At 35.2% G+C, this 6,376-nt stretch overlaps 1 protein-coding gene across 4 annotated transcripts in view; it reads left to right on the forward strand.

Moving 5' to 3' along the window:
• Nucleotides 1-6,376, forward strand: part of LOC106877721 (cGMP-dependent 3',5'-cyclic phosphodiesterase) — a 434,395-nt gene that overhangs the window by 7,663 nt on the left and 420,356 nt on the right. The gene's annotated exons all lie outside the window — the stretch shown is intronic.

The raw sequence follows: 6,376 nt of genomic DNA on the forward strand, positions 1-6,376 counted from the left end.
CAACAACACCAACACCACTGCCATCATATCATCATCATCATCATCATCATCACTGCTTTTTGTTTTCTTTAAATGTCCTTACATACATTGCTGCCATCACCACTACTATCACCGCAAGCATTACTACCACCACATCACCACAAGCATCGCCACCACCACCATCACCACAAGTATCACCACAGCTACCACCACCATTAGCGTTATCATCATCATCATCATAATCTTCATCATTTTGTTCTTTTTTGTTTTCTTTTAATGTCCCCACCACGACTGCCATTATCATCATCATCATCATCATCATCATCATCATCATTATTTTTTACTGTTGCCAATAATCATAATTATCATGCACAATTAAAGAAATAATCTAAAAGTTTGTTGTAGTCGGCTCTTTTAATTGAAATATCCTCATTAATATCGCGCTTGTATTTATTGATAGATTTGGAGACAGTATTAGTAATTTATTGACATTAATAATTTCAACTGGGTGGTATCATTAAATATGTTATAAATAGGATATTACATGAAGTTCAAACTGTGGAATAAATGTTATGCTTTGAGTTTCTTTACCAAAACATAGAATTAACTCTACTGTTTGAACTCTTTTACATTACCATTTGATGATGCAGACCACTTTTAGTTTCCTTCAATTCTACTGTTTTAGTAGGATATTACAAATTTAACGAGGCTATTGATTATATAGTTTTGCAATTTATTCAGATCTTTGCAACTTTATGAACTGAGAATAGAAATTTAGAAACAGAGCTAATAAAAGTTTCCTTATTTATGTTAAATTATTTATGTTGAAATAACAATACCAGTTTCTTTGCTCAGATCATCATCATTATCACCATCATCATCATTATCACCATCATCATCATTATTGATCATCGCTTTTCTTCTTCTCCACTTCAAGCACTTGCTCTCACCCTCAGTGTTGTCACCCTCAAGCAAGTAGTGTCATTCATTTCTAACCTTCTATGAGAATCTGTCCAACCATGCAGAAATATATTACCTTGTTGGAAACAAGTGAATGTTGGTGATAGGAAGAGCAGCTGGTCACAGAAAATCTGTCTTCACAAATTCTGCCTATGCAAGCTTAGAAAAATGGTGGCAGTGGTGGTAGTAATAGTGGTGGTTTCTTTTGCCTATTTTGAAGATTATCAGTCCAAACCATCATAAACGACCTAATCTCATCAAGGTTTATTATTCAAGTATCTATCATATTTTCTTATCTTTTATCTTTCACATGTTTCAGTCATTAGATTGCGACCATGCTGGGGCTCTGCCTTGAGGAATTTTAGTCGAACAAATCAGTACCTTGTTTTACTTCTTAAGCTTGGTAATTATTTCATTGGTGTCTTTTGCTGGACCACTAAGTTACAGGGGTGTAAAGACACCAACACTGGCTGTCAAGCAGTAGTGGTGGGGTGGGGGACAAACACACACACACACACACACACACACACACACACACACACACACACACACATAAATATGTATATATATGCTGGGTTTCTTTCAGTTTCCATCTACCAAATCTGCTCACAAAGCTTTGTTTGGCCCAAGGCTTTAGTAGAAGATACTTGCCCAAGATGCCATGTAGTGGGACTGAATCTGGAGCCATGTGGTTGGGAAGCAAACTTCCTACCTCACAACCACTCAACTGAAATTGCTGGCCTTGTGCCAAAATATGAAACCGTTATTATATTCTCATAGTGTGGTGTCATTTAGTCCAAGATCAATCCTAAATGAATTGACCTATGATGAAAGGCACTCTGGTTTTGATAATTTCATCATTTTAAAGGAATATGAGACTACATTGTCTCATGTGTTCTTTCCTTTGAGGGAATTTGGTTACTATTTTTAGAAGTGTGAGAAACCATGAGGAGGCATCTAGGAAATAAGAAAGAAAGAGACCAAAAAATGGTACCTTTTTGGTTGTCCAATATCATAAGATTGTTTTCTCTTTCCCCTCTAGCCACTTGTTAACAATTCACCACTTGACATGTCATTTTGGTATTGTCTCTTAGTTATTAATTAGTACTTCTTCACAATACCAAAATCTTGACAAAATTGGGTTTCTATTTAAATGATAATTCTAATTGTTTTTTTGTTTTTTTTTTCTTTTTTCCTAAAGACGCAGATAAATTATGTCCTACTTGAAGTTTATCATTCAAGGAAATATAAACCATCTACTTGCTCTTTTTCTTACTTCCTTCCTATACTCCCCCTACTCCTCAACCATTCTATAGTTTGTATGCACATGGGTGGATGTACATACACATTTGCCAATCACTATTTATGAATGAGGGTGAAGTGATGTTGCTATATTTCTTCAGAAAGCACTTAAGAAAGTTTAAGATGGATTAATAGTTAAATCAAACAAAATAGGTTAATTTAATGTGTATATATGATAGACATGATGTCTATAATTAAAGTAGGCTGGAAAGTATTAGGTTTTAACTTTCAGAAGCCTTTCCATTATTAATTTCTGAATATATATTTATCTATTATTTTTCCATCGGTTTTCTGTTGTGGGCGTAAATGAAAGTCAAACTAAGTTTCTAGTGAGGAAAAGCTGACCTATTAATGTTTATAGTGATGAGAGGAAGATAACCATATTCTTAATGTCTATACTTTTGGGACGTTTCCCTCTCGTGGTTTGTCTATTGGCAGCCTGCAATTTGGACGTAAGTGCCTAAGTTCTGCTGTTGTAAATATTATTTAGCAAACATGTGGTCAAGTTAACAGAACTCTGTATTGAAGTGTTACTGTGATTAGTTTATTACTTCAGTTTTCTGACTTTAAATTTCATTAATTTATCATAATTTTATTCACCTGGGACAACTAAAATAGGTGTAAGTAATATAATGGTAGTAATACAAACACCTGTGTTATCAAGTCTACAAACAGTGGTCTTGTAATTCATCACCATCCAAGAAGTTGTGTCTGAGATCTGGAAGACAGTAGTCAAGACTGACAAATACCTTGGTAACTTATTACATGTAAGTCTACTCTTATACCATATTTTCCATCATACCAGTTGACTTAGTATATAATGTAAACATGTACTGTAAACATTCAAACATCTTCATTATCATTTACATTATTTACATTTGACAGATATTTGTCCTCATCTTGTTTGTTGTTAACACAATGTTTCGGCTGATATACCCTCCAGCCTTCATCAGGTGTCTTGGGGAACAACAAACAAGATGAGGACAAATATCTGTCAATTGTAAATAATGTAAATAATGTTCATAATTCCTCATCTCTTAAATATAGAACATCTTCGTTATCTTTCTGAATCCTGCTGCATTTCAAATGGTCCTCCAAAGTTGTCTTGGTGTCTAAGTCGATCTACCTTTTTAGGTTGTAAATTTTGGTCTGAAAAATTCCGTTTGTATGCCAGAAAATTTGACACATCTTGAAATTCCTTGTGATTCCACTTTGTCTGTCCACATTTAAAACTCTTTAGCATTCAGATTATTTTGTCAACTGTAATGTTTATTTATTCATATTGTTTTGAATTAATTATACGTTATCTCATAGCTGTGAGATTTTGATACTGTGATTGTTTATGTTTTGATTGATGTTGTATGGTAGGTGTGAGAGGCCAGATCTAGATGGTTTGAACATTAACAAGTAGAATATTTGAAGAGCAGAGGTTGTACTGAACTTGATGTTCTTGAAACATTGCATTCACTAGATTTAGAAAAATATTGGTTTCCAATTGCAGCACAAGGCCAGCAATTTCAGAGAAGAGGCACTAGCGTAGCTAGAGTGTGTGCCACTTGGGATGGCCCCTCGGTTTTCCACCCATCAGGCCCCTACAAAAAATACATATTGATTACAGCAGGCCCAAAATTGGTGCCACCCAGTGCAGATTGCTCCCTCTGCCCCCTCTAACTATACTAATGAGGAGGGAGTAAGTTGATTACATCAACCCCAGTGCTCAACTGGTATTTATTTTATTGACTCCAAAAGGATTAAAGGCAAAGTCACCTCAGCGGAATTCTAGCTCAGAATGTAAAATAAATAAATAAATGCGCCCTTTTAAAGCCTAGCCAGGCTCATGGGCCTGGTTTCCCGGTTTCAATGGCGTATGGATTCACAACCCCTAACTTTCTTGGATTTGGACACAAAATTGTAATTAACAATCAAGTGATCAATTATGTTCTATAAGCTTGGGGTTCTTGCTCTGAATTGGTATGCTGAATGGCTTTCATAGAAAGTATGTGAGTAGGTCGAGATGCCAACGTAATATTCTGTGTATGTATGTAGATTATTTTCAGTTAATTGCAGAGGAGATCTATTCTAAGTACAAAATAGCAAGTTTCTATTGATGCAAAGCTTAAAAACAAAGAATTTTACTGCAATCAAAAGAACAAAGTAAGAAATAATAGTAGCACAATTAAACAGATTTACTCTGAGAATTAGCTTCAGATGTTATTGTTTACATGAGTGGAAAGCCTTTTAACAAATTTCATTATAGATTTTATACTTTCTAATGACTTGTCTGGTTAATGGAGCTTCTGCTAATAGGAGATACTTTGTTTATTCACCAGTGCTTTTGAACATCAGTTCATCCTTTTGCTCTGCTAATTTTATGTGCAACTTGGCATAAAATTGCTTAAAAGACTTCCCAGATTTTCCAGTCATGAATAAAAGGTACACTTTTATTGGTTAGTCCACATTTCTCTGTAAGGAATACAGGGTCACTTTCCTGGTTTCTCTGGAAGGGATGCCAGTCTGCTGCAGGATTACTCATTTTTACCAGCTAAGTAGATTGGAACAACATAAAATGAAGTGGTTTTTCTCAAGAACACAATACATCATCTGGTCCAGGAATTGAAACCATAATTTTACGATCATGAATCCAACACCTTAACCACTAAGCCACACACCTGCACAGAGACTTTTATTGGTCTCTGTAAGTTAAAATTGATCTGAGTAGGTTCAAATCCATAAAGGTCAAACAAAAGATCTATTTATTGTAAAGTATTCAGTCAACCTCTCTACTGTCTGTTTTAATGTCATTGCCTCACTTTGATCTGAATAATTAATTAATTGGTGCAAGCAGAGCTGTTTGGTTGAGAAGTTTGCTTCCCAAATACAGGGTTTCAAGTTTGGTCCCACTGCATGGCACCTTGGGTAAGTATGTATCTTCTACTATAGCTCTGGGCCAACCAAAACCTTGTGAGTGAATTTGATGGACAGAAATTGAAAGTGGCCTGTTGTGTGAGTGTGTGTGTGTATGTGAGTGTGTGTGTATGTGAGTGTGTGGGGGGATGGTGTTCATTCTACAAAGCTCTGGCTGGGCTTGGAGTTGCTGGTGCAGCAAAGAGGAGGGTTATGAATTCCATCACTAAAACTGCAGAGAAGGTCACTAAGTGGATTTGGATAAAGCGGGGAGACTATTGGTTTGTTGATATGGAGATGCAAGCTGGTACCTGATCAACCCCCAGCTGTGTTAACTGGGCAAGAGGGTCTGATGTTAGAAGACCCCCAAATCCTCTGAGACCCAGAAACATCAATGCCAATGAATCCCATCCAAAAGATGTAACTTAAAGATCAAAACTGAACAATATATGTGTGTTAGTGTGTGTACATGTTTCTTTGTCTGGATATCATGTGATTGGTGTAAATAATATCATTCTTTTCCAATATTCTGCAAAAAACATGTGGCTACAGGGTAAAATATGTTGCCTGGAAACAGGTTAAAGCTGATGACTGGAAGATCATTCAGGCCTAGAAAATCTGCCTTAGTAAACTCTGTCTGACCCATGCAAGCATGGAAAAGTGGACATTAGAACACTGATGATTAATAAAGAAAAGCTGGGCAAAAAGATAATACCAATTGTTTTTGTAAGGACATGATATTTTTCAGTTAAGTTCACTGTTATAGGATTATCTAATATTTGTTACTGCAGTTGTAAATATATGTTATCTGTGAAAGATGTTACATATCCTCACCAGTAGCCACATCATCACCACCACCACCATCATCCTCATCATCATCATCATCATCACAATTCATTTAATCTGTTTCTCATATTTAAATTAGTTAAACTAGTTCTACTGTGCTGTATAATTTAGGAAGTGTTTATATTTAGAATTGCAGGTAACATTGTGTTAGCATCGTTTGTGTATCTTGTGCAAAAGTCTTACGGATGAATAACCCTTCTAATAACAACCATATTTATTTAAATATAGAAGATCTTATCCAAGTTTGTTTCGTTTTTATGACTTTTTGTTAGATATTATTGACAGCTGAAATATCGTAAAAACATTGTAAAAACTGCAACTAATTACTATGATGGCAAACACTATATATATATATATATATATATATATATATATATATATATAT

Source organism: Octopus bimaculoides, chromosome 13 (assembly GCF_001194135.2).
Source record: "Octopus bimaculoides isolate UCB-OBI-ISO-001 chromosome 13, ASM119413v2, whole genome shotgun sequence".
NCBI lineage: Eukaryota > Metazoa > Mollusca > Cephalopoda > Octopoda > Octopodidae > Octopus > Octopus bimaculoides.